This window comes from Monodon monoceros, unplaced genomic scaffold (assembly GCF_005190385.1).
Source record: "Monodon monoceros isolate NGI ecotype Baffin Bay Population unplaced genomic scaffold, NGI_Narwhal_1 Super_Scaffold_12, whole genome shotgun sequence".
NCBI classification, from domain to species: domain Eukaryota; kingdom Metazoa; phylum Chordata; class Mammalia; order Artiodactyla; family Monodontidae; genus Monodon; species Monodon monoceros.
This window is the reverse complement of record NW_021703768.1, coordinates 33,994,274-34,005,797: the sequence shown is the minus strand read 5'-3', so window position 1 is coordinate 34,005,797 and position 11,524 is coordinate 33,994,274. Positions and strand designations below refer to the sequence as shown.

General features: G+C 38.4%; 1 non-coding gene across 1 annotated transcript; it reads right to left on the bottom strand.

The window, feature by feature from the left end:
* Nucleotides 1-3,878: 3,878 nt before the first annotated feature.
* TRNAE-UUC lies at nucleotides 3,879-3,951 on the bottom strand. The gene has a single exon. It is a non-coding gene; the product is annotated as a tRNA-Glu (tRNA).
* Nucleotides 3,952-11,524: the final 7,573 nt, after the last annotated feature.

Below are 11,524 nucleotides of genomic sequence, written 5' to 3'. Positions count from 1 at the left end.
TCCTTTTTAAAAAACTTGATCGAAGTAAAATATACATATATCAGAAAAGTACACACAACATCAGTATAAAATACTTAAATTTTCAGCTACTGAACACACCTATCTAGCCAGTCCTTAGATCAAAAAGCAAAACACTCTCAGCACCACACAAGCCCCTTCATGCTCTGCTCTAGTCCTTAATTCCTCTTACCACCTACGGTAACCATGGTGTTGATTTCTAACAACATAGACTACTTTTGCCTGTTCTTATGCTTTCAGTCATATTTTGGTCATATTAAAGACATTATTCGCTATGTGCTCTTTTGTATCTGGCTTCTTTCATTCAACATTATGTTGATGAGATTCATCATGTTGCACACCGTTGCTGTTCATTCTCATTTGTGAATAATGTGTAAATGTATATTATTTACTTATAAATTTTACTGTTGTTGGAATTTGGGTATTTCCGTTTTTCTGGCCATTATGAATAGTTTGGCTATGAACATGCTAGGACATGTCTTTGGTGACTAGATGGATGTGCTTGAATTGGATGTATACTTAGGTGTGGAATTGCTAGGTCATAGGATATGCCTAAGTTCAGCTTTAGTAGATACTACCAAACAGTTTTCTAAAGTTGTTGTACAATTTACTATCTCATCCTAGGGTTCTTTTTATTGGTATAAAAAAGGTGCAAAGGGGGAAGGATGGTTCAACAAAAGACCCTTATATTAAAACCAGATTGTGACAAAGGGTAAAACCCAGATGAATGCACTTTTCATCCCATGGCTCTGATCTTTTTCTCTTATTTAATGAAATCCTTAATTCCTATGTCTCTCTTGTTCAACTAAAGGTGACACTTAAATGATGTTGCTATGAACTTTCTTATAAGATATGAAGCTGTTTAAAATAATTTTTACATGGTCTTTACTAATGAAAACTTAAAAAAAATGAGTCTCTAGAAAGGATGATTTTTCTCTAAGTAGTGTCAAGAAAATGTTAAGTAAACCCGTTATTTTCTTGGTGGTCTTTATTCAATTTGCTACCAGCTTTCCACTAAACTAAGAAAGAGAAAGTGAAATGGTGGAATGTTGGAACAGTTCTTATTTGAAGAAAAAATGCTTTTCAGTGGGAGAAACAACATAACACCTATGAAAACATATTGACATACCAGCCTGAAAATATCGCTAAAGAAACTAGAATGGGTTTGAATACCTCCTCACAGCAAGGAAATTTGTTTTGAGAAAACACATCCATCCAATTTTCTTTGGACAGCTTTCTTAGAGCGATCTGAGGAGTCCAAATTACACAACTAAATATTTATAAATTCTCAGGATATAAACATTATCATTATTAATGAACAATTTAGTATTTGTTACAGCCTGCATATTAATTTTAGTAAAATGTTACGGTCTAGAGTAGTCTTGTTTGCTATAAATGTACCAGTCCTTTAGTGATATACAATATTTTATCATATTTACTTTTTGATTTGAAAGATAATTTTATTATATCTAGGAGTCCTAGGATATATATCTTCAGCTTTATTTTCTCACCTATTACTGTGAGCATATCTGTAATTGATTTTGTACAAGTTTCTTGGTTAAGAATACAATATGTAGTTAAATATGGCTTCTTTGGGGAAATAAATCATAGATTTCAGGACTATATTATAAGTGAAAATGGTGTCTCTCTCTGAGTGTGTTGTATAATATGACCCTACACACACACACACACACACACACACACGTGTATCAAGCCTTATGTGTGCAGTAGGGAAAGTTTATTATTGCAAAAGCAATGCATTCTGATGTAGCTCAGGGGACCCCTGAGTCTCTGCTCAGATGTTTGGATTTTGTGCCATAGGCAATGGGGAGCCAATTAAATTTTTTCATAGAGGAGTGAGATCAGAGGTGCTTTAGGAAGATGATTCTGGGAGAAATCAGAAGCAGGGAGAAGATTTAGAGGCCCAAACTGGTTCATGTTCCAGAACTCTTGAAAGTCATAATCATCTTTGTACAACATTATGAACCATTGTTATATTAAGCTTAAAACAACTAGGAGTATAATTTTGTGCTATAAATGCCATCTTCTACCATCACATACAAGCTGCAGATGTGTTAAATTTTTAAGAAAGATGTGTGGGAAAAACACATTTCATTGAGAAAACACAATCCATTAATTGTCCTACCTCCTGAAAATCTTAAAAAAAAACCCACTAAGATTTGATCTAAAAAGAAATCTTAGACCATCTCTTGAAACCTCAGTGTTCTACAAGAGGGAGGCTTGAGAACTGTTTATTCTACTGTTGCTTTTTTCTTTTGGCAATGAGGGCAATGAGAAAGGAGGCAATAAGAGCAAGCAAATAAGGGATATTGTGAAGGAGTTGACAAATGACTGATGGTGGATGATGAGGGGCAGAGAAGGGATAAAATATTAATAACTTTCTGTTATGTGGAAATCCTTTTCAGAGAAACCAAAGCTTCCATTCTGATTTGAAATTGGTGGTAGATCTTTCATGTTTGTTAATCTTCCTTTTAACATTTCTTTCTTTGAAAAGTATGTGTGTATTCCTAGGCAGGAACAGCTAGAGAAAGCATTCTTAGAAATCACATGAGTCTTATCTCTCAGTATTCATGCTGCGTTGCTACTGTTCAGAATCATGGAAGCATGTGAATTAGGCTTTTGGAAAAACCAACCTCCTCTCTTAAGACAAAATGTTCTGTAAAGTGTACACTCTACACTCCTGCATGATATTAATAGATAGCTTCTTGATTATGTCATGCACTTCTATTCTAGTGAGGCAACCAGAGATATACAGCAGAGCTGGAAAATCTCAGGTGGTTTATGGTTAATGACATAGGAGTATCAGCAACTCTGAGTAATGAGGTATTTAAAGAATGATGCAGCCTAATTTCTGTTAAGCCACTGCACAGATAAATGAGTTCTTTGGATAAATACTTCTGCATTGGCCTTAATAATAATTGTGTACAGGGACTTCCCTGGTGGTCCAGTGCTTAGGACTCCTCGCTTTCACTGCCGAGGGCACAGGTTCTATCCCTGGTGGGGGAACTAAGATCCCGCAAAATGTGTGGCATGGACCAAAAAAAAAAAGTACAAAAAAAAAATTGTGTACAAAACAAAAGAAAAAAAAATCCCGTACTTCCCTGGTGGTGCAATGGTTAAGAATCTGCCTGCCAATGCAGGCAACACGGGTTAGAGCCCTGGTCGGGGAAGATCCCACATGTCGTGGAGCAACTAAGCCCGTGCGCCACAGCTACTGAGCCTGTGCTCTACAGCCCGCGAGCCACGACTACTGAGCCTGCACACCTAGAGCCTGTGCTCCACAACAAGAGAAGCCACCACAATGGGAAGGCTGTGCACCACAGCAAAGAGTAGCCCCTGCTCGCCACAACTAGAGAAAGCCAGTGTGCAGCAACAAAGACCCAATGCAGCCAAAAATAAATAAATAAATTTATTTTAAAAAAGAAAAGAAAAAGAAAAAAGAATCCCAACAGAGAGTTCTTGGCACAATCTTGGGCAGCTTGCTTGAGCCCAAAGCCAGCTTAAGAGAAGTGTGAAGTTAACTGTCTTATAGTATTTGTGAACTAGAAGTTACCACATACATTTGGCTCAGCACCTGGAATTGTAATTTTGTGTACCAGGTATATATTTGAAAAGGACACTGGCAGTATATCTTGAGCAAGGAATCACAGAGGCTGCGGTCTCAGTTCCATGAAGGACTGTCACCTAAGGCAAATCCTTGGCTTTGCTTCCCTTCTAATGTAACCAACTTATGGTTCAATAATTATTATAACACAGCTTTTAGTACAGCTACTAAAGCTCATCTCCTGACTTTTTTTTGGCTGAGCCACTTGACTTAGTTCCCCGGCCAGGGATCTTAGTTCCCCGGCCAGGGATCGAACCTGAGCCCTCGACAGTGAAAGTGTGGCGTCCTAAACACTGGACCACCAGGGAATTCCCCATTCTCCCAACTTTTAGGGGTCCTTTAATTTATCCTAAATTCCTTCACCACTTATCATGTAAAATTTGTGGGCATAAATAAGATGTTAGTTATAAACATGCATTGAAAATAAGAATGCTATATTTAAGGGAGATACTTTTTTTCATGGAGAGGCATTTTACTTTAAATATAGTAGTGTGTACATGTCAATCCCAAACAAGGGAGATACTATTATGTGAAATATTAAGTCATCTCTTGAAACACTGAGTACACCTAGGACTGGTTTTAATCCACCTTTCTTTCAAAGGAAGCGCTCAGGGCTTCCCTGGTGGCGCAGTGGTTGGGAGTCCGCCTGCCGATGCAGCGGGCGCGGGTTCGTGCCCGGTCCGGGAGGATCCCGCGTATCGCGGAGTGGCTGGGCCCATGAGCCATGGCCGCTGAGCCTACGCGTCCGGAGCCTGTGCTCCGCGGCGGGAGAGGCCGCAGCAGTGAGAGGCCCGCGTACTGCAAAAACAAAAACAAAAGAAGCTCTCATATGAGATGTTAGAAGGGACCAAGCTGTGTGAATAATTACCAGCTGGGGACAGTTTGTTTTGTTGTGAGTCTTGCTCAGCCACTCTGAACTAGATTCCAACACAGCCCCAAACTGCATAAAATTGACAGTGAAAGTAAATGAAATGAATGGGCTCCTACTCACTTTTAGGAAAGTGAGTTTAAAATCACATACATGAGGTGCTGTAATAGAGAGTCAGGATGCTGCCTCATAACACGTTACTCTGAGGAAACCGTATCTAGAATTGAACATTTTTTTTAAAAAATTTATTTTTTATTGGAACATAGTTGATTAACAATGTTGTGTTAGTTTCAGGTGTACAGCAAAGTGATTCAGTTATACGTAGACATGTATTTATTCTTTTTCAAATTCTTTTTCCCATTTAGGTTATTAAAGAATATTGAGCAGCGTTCCCTGTGCTATACAGTAGGTCTTTGTTGGTTATCTGTTTTAAACGTAACAGTGCGTACATGTCAATCCCAAACTCCCAATCTATCCTTCCCCCCTCCCTTCCCCCTGGGTAACCATAAATTCATTCTCTAAATATGTGTCTGTTTCTGTTTTGTAAATAAGTTCATTTGTATCATCCTTTTTTAGATTCCACATATAAGTGATATCATATATTTGTCTTTCTCTGTCTGACTTACTTCACTTAGTATGATAATCTCCAGGTCCATCCATGTTGCTGCAAATGGCATTATCTCATAGAATTGAACATTTTTATCTTGGCACATAAAGACTTTATGAAAGGGATTGGGGGAAAATAACTTTTGATATTTGTAACAGAGACAAGATTTGAGGCAAGGTTAAAGAGCTCTTTATTGTATATATAGGTATATACATCATACCTAGAACTATACATGTATATGTGTTTATACATATAAAATATTAATACATACAAAAGATTTATACATATGTATGCATGTATATATGTGCTTTACGTGTGTGCATATTTATACAGTGTAAAAAGGATAGCACAATGACAATAATCATATATTTTACAGCAAAATAGGAAAACTGACAAAAATCCCTTAGGAGTGGTTTTTGAAGGATCAGTGAGATTTTTAATAAATTCATATAAACATTTATAGCTTCCTCAAAAGCCAGAAGAATCTAAGGCAAGCCTTTCACGTCATTTCCCCACTGTGAAATAAGGGCAAGCAGTAGCGTCTTAGAGGAAATGGCTTAGTGCAGTCTTAACCTCACATTAAACTTGTATTTTAGAATAATTTTTTTGAAAGAACACGTCAAAGCATGTGCAACTGGTGGATAATTATATTATCATTAGTATACAGTAACACAGTGTTATCATTCTTCATGAAATACTATGAAATAAGTATGTTAAGAATATTTAATTATGTGGATGAGTGAAATAATAAAGAAAAATTGCTAGTTAATGGCTTTCCTTAGAGATGCTATTAGGGCTGCCAGTTGCCAAGCACTCTCATGATTCATCCTAAAGAGATACTGTATGCTGTTGGGCTGCTGTCTTTGGAATTAATCTGGGGCAACTAGGAGGGAGAGCTAGGACTTGCCTGCACAGCTTTTGCAGAGGTCTTTATTCTCAGTAACATGCCGCTGCCTCTGGGATGCCTTCCCTGACCTTCAACTGGAATAACTGGTCTTATCCCTTCTATGAGCCCCAAACACTTTACTGATCTCTATTATGCTTCTCAGCACCTTGTATTTTCATTATTAGTCCATGTGTTTGTTCTCCTTCCAAACTGGGAGCTTGTTAGAGACATGACTCTTCCCAAATCCCTAGCTCAGGGCCTGACACAGAATAGGTGCTTGATGCAGGTTTGTGGAATGAATTGAAAAGTCTCCTCATAGAACTAAAGGCAGGGACTTGAGAAAGTGGGTCTGAGACCAATGTTCTAACTTGTTTTTTTTTTTTTTGGTGGTACGCGGGCCTCTCACTGTTGTGGCCTCTCTCGTTGCGGAGCACAGGCTCCGGACGCGCAGGCTCAGTGGCCATGGCTCACGGGCCCAGCCGCTCCGTGGCATGCGGGATCTTCCCGGACCGGGGCACGAACCCGTGTCCCCTGCATCGGCAGGCGGACTCTCAACCACTGCGCCACCAGGGAAGCCCTAATCCCACTATCTTTAAAAAGATGTGCCTAAAGAGATACAGTCTATTGACAGCTCCTCCACTTCCTTATTTTCTCCAAATGAAAAAAAAAAGAAGGAAAAAATTCCATTTTCTCCTCTTCATATTTCTTCCCATTGGAGATATACCACTTGAAGTGTGTGACTATTTAGAACAGCAGAACCTTTTATAGTTCAGGATCTAACATGGAAAAGGTCAGTTGTCCTTTGTGGATGATTTACATTAACTACTCTGTGAATGTATCTATTGAATTTCCTCATTTACCATAACATGTTATAGATTTGGCTGGTGTGACAGGAAGAACGGAAAGGGGAAGTGTTTTACAAAACAGTTAAACTGTAGTGCCCCTTCTCAATATAAAGTTCTAGGAGCCTACGAAAATGTAGATAACTTTCTCTCCAATTATTTTTCATCTCTGCACTGTCGACTTTGGCACCCAACTACCCTACATAGCAAAAGGGTGCATGCCTATAAAAAACCGAATTTGGAGTCTACGAGGGAGGAAGAGGTTTCCCACATGGACACATAGTGTTTAAGAATTAAGATTACAAAATGACTTTCATTAAAGAAATCATGCCTTTAATCAGGAAAAAAGCAGAGAATTGAAAAAATGTCCCCCGAATAGAAGCATAGGTGGCTTACCATTAAACATGAAAGAAAAGAAAAGTTTGATTCTGAAGTATCGGTTAAGTTCCACCTTTGCAGATAATAAAAAATGAAATAGTTGCTTGGAGAAAATCTGCCAGTTTTGAGAAGAGTGACAGGAAGAAAATGGTATGTAAATTACCAACCAGAGAAATAAACCAGATAATGTGTTCAGCAGTGGTGACACTGACAGTAGAACCTATAGGTACAAGGAACTAGCATGATTACATTGGAAATTATCTTCCCTCTCCACCTGCCTGTCTCTTACAGACTAAAATAAACACCAAGGGTAGCACTTAAGGAGAAAAGAAGTGTGAAATTGAGAGCAAATGGCTCACACACATACACATACACAGAAGGGGCTTTAACCGTGGAGAGACAACTGTCAATGGATTGCTTTGGAACGTACCTCTTTCAGCATGATCTAGCCTCTAGGCTCCACCTCTCTAAATCAATGCCACCTCTCTAAATCAATGCCTGGATCAGTAGCCCAGACCTGTGTGTGTGTGCGTGTGTGTGCGTGTGTGTGCGTGTGTGTGTGTGTTACAGAGACAGAAACTGAGATAAAGACAGAAAGAAAGACCTAGAGTATGGGAAGTGGTGTTTATTCAGAGTTTTCTCCACAATGTACCAATTATGTCCCTGGTTAACATACCATGAAAAGGACAAGAGTATGAAATGCCAATTGGTTTAATATTTAAACTCCTGTTTCATCTAAGCATTTGCTTCAATTTCAGAGATTTATTTTGAATATCAGTATTAATGTCAAAAATTTTCTAACCACATTTGGCTTATAGACTTGCATTGGGATTTCATGTCATTTCATCTTCAGTTTCTCCAAATATATGAAATGTCCAGAATTTCTAGTTAGCATATCTTATGGGATACTATGACAATCTGGATAAAAACCACTACATTGGCACAAAAATATATCATACGAAGACCTTTCCCTTGGCTTTTCATTCCCAATACATTTATTTTATTTAGTGCCCCACATAATTAAGATGTTCCTAAGAAGAACTTAACCTGATTTATCAATATGGTAATAAATGAGCACCTTTTATTTTATTTGACTGGGTCCCATTCCAACCCTGCAGCACAGACTTTGCTTTCATAATTTTGTAAATAAAGAAACTGAGAATCAAAGTTTAAGCAACTTTCCTAAAGGGTCACCGCTGGCCAGCTCCGTGAATGACTATGCAGCATTGCTGAACATCAGTCCATGGGCGTTTGAAAGCCTTTAGCTTGGTGTCACGCAGTCCGGGGTTTTTGCTAATTCAACTGATGGTGGGAAAAGCAATCACGAGCAGATAGTACTGTTTCCATTTAAGCTGATTATAGCTTCAATTTCATATTTTGTTTTCCTTCTCTTTAGTACATTTCTGACTGTAAATCTGGAAAGCTCTTTCTTGATAGGCCAAATTGCCAGATTTATGCTCTAAAGCAGATTTTGAATTAGTTTGCAATGTGTGTGTAGTGAGTAAGAACCATTGTTTCACCCAGACATTTGACTCCTTGCTCCCTATTTAAAAAGAGACATTATGTCACAAAGATGAGTTGACGGTGGTGAGGGTATGGAGAATGTTGTGCCTAAGCTCTTTGACCTTGGAGTTGAAGTAGTGTTCTGAGCTCTTGTAGCCTTTGCTTCAGGGCTCTTGAAGACTTCCCAGGACAGTCACTGTGGGATATAGAGTACAGGGCAGAAACTCATTGGCCATCGAGTATGCTACAAGTGAGAGCTGAATAGGGCTGATTGGCAGCTGATAGAAGAAAACATTATCTGGGGTTCTCTATGAAATTCTTAGACCTAAGACATAGATTTTTGCAGTTCCCAAGGGCAAAAATGAAATTGTTCTCCTTTTTTTTGTCTTCTTGCCTCTCCTCTTATCCTTGCCAAATCTCAGAAGGGCATAGTGGACAGTGGTATTTGTTTCTTATTATTGACGTCAGAGGTGGGGTTCCTTCATGCAGGAGAGGACCTGTTGACTTGGAGTTAAATCCGTGGGGACACTCAAATGCCAAAGCCATTAATAATCTTTTCTCTTCAGCTTTGATTCTTGTTTTCAGGACTCACAATGTCACCATTTAGTTACATAGTAGGCCGTCCATTACATGCCTGGCTTCAGAGGGGCCACACATGTGGCCAGCTCTGTTGGGTGCTTACCCTCCATGCCAAGGTACCCAGCCCCTGGGTGAAAGTTACATTTTGTGTAAAACAATTATGACAATCTTATTGCTTCTTGTCAGTGACTTGTCTGGATGGGCATGTGATCCTGTTTTGGAAAATAAGGGTACGTAATATGTTGGAAAAGTCCTACTATTGTGTGAGGACAGGGTGTTTGTAGCTTTGATAATTATCTTTGACCTGAAGGGAAAATATTAAGTACATACTGAGGATGGCTGAGCAGAAATTTTGAAGGAGCCTGCATCCTTGATGGCATTATTAAGCCATTGATTCAATCTTGGGATGGCTTCTCTCTGGTCTTTTTGTTAAGTAATGTTCCTGTGGCTTAAGCCTGCTAGTCAGGTTTTCTGTTACTTGTGGCTAAAACTATTCCTAATTGACAGAACATCCTAAAAGGGATTTGTGTATTACAGTTTGCTTTTCAGGATTTTTGATTTTACACTAAAGAAGCTCTTACACTATAACTAAAAGGACAATCCATGCACACAGCAAATGGCATAATCTAATAAAAAATCAGTACAGAAGACACTTGAATATCCTTAACAAGAAACTAAACAAGAAACTAATTTAGCAAATACCTAACACATAAATGTGCCTTACTAGTTCAATGTCAATTATCTTTCACTGATAAAGTTATCCAAGCTTAATTATCATCCTCCTATATCATATTAACATCTGTATTTGTAGCAAATTTTGATATATTGACATTTGTAGGTCAGTTGAAAGATTGATGACTACATAAAGCAAGAGCATGTTTCAATATATTTAAAATAATATATCACTGGTGGAGGCAAATGTGAGGGTGAATTTTGGAAAATCAGGCCCCAAACTAAAAGATTATTCATGGTGCTGAAGATATCTGTGGCCAGAGGGCTGGTGACCCAGGGTATTTGCCCTTTCTCTGCCCAAATTTGCTGTCTGGTGAAGAGCAAAGGAATAGGAAAATATTCAGAGGCCCAAGGATGATGAGCTAGAAGAAAAAATGTGGGAGGTTTGGATATGGCATTAACCAGAAAACTGGTGTCTAAATATTTGAACCTCTACTCTATGTATATTTTCTCAAGGATGCTTACATATTACTCAGTAATGCCTGGCACCAGCACAGTAAATAGAACGTCAGTGTTCAAGTGCTAAAACAACAGTTGTCCTTGGTCCAGCACATTCTCATCCTGAATGAAAGCAAACCCAAGTCTTTAAGGGATTATTAGAGGAAAGATATTATTTTCTCAGTGACTCAAAGCCAGCTGTGAGGGCCTTTATTATAGTTTATGCTTCTTCTGCCCCCCTCTCTTCCACCTTTGGCATGCCTACAATTGGATGAAGTGCTTTTCCTGAAATGGCAATCACTATTAAACCCATTAGCTGGAAACCAAAAGGTTTCCCTAATTGTTTAAAGTCTCATTGTGAAAAGGAAGTTTCTATTGATTGGAATATGAGGGGAAACAATCCCAAATTCATCATTCTTTTCTGTCTTATAAACACAGTCAGACGAGACTGACACACTCAAAGTCATCAGATTTACTTCTTTGAAGATTCTTGGTCACACTAGATATTTCTAGTACGAGTGTCTTTGTGCCCAATCATTCTGTTTTTTTGTATTTGCTGACTACTTTCTCTCAGTTTTCTTCTTGGGCCTGTCTTATGTTTTTTGTACCTTTGTCTTATCTTCCAAATTTTTATTCATGTCCAGTTATTTTTAATATCGGATCTTCAAGCCCTCACTGTCTTTTAAAAAGTTAGTTGGTTGGACCCTACTCCTGAAATATGGCACTTCTTTTCCAACAGCCATTTCAGCTACTCTCAAGTACTCACTATATTTGTTGCCCAATATTTGGAATCCTGTTGATGTATTTCTTTGGCCACGGCCCTTAGCTGTGTATCCGGAGTTCCTAGAACAGTGCCTGACACTTAGTGAGTGATGTTTAATATTTCTTGAATGAAAGAATAAATTCAGGCATTTTTAAAAACCTTATAAAAAAATCACTTTGACCAAATAAAGTGATCCAAATAAAAGCTAGTCAAAATGAGGACTTTTGCTGTAGATAGTATCTTATTTGTTTTAGACTCAGTCTCTTTGATAAATCTTTGCTTTTC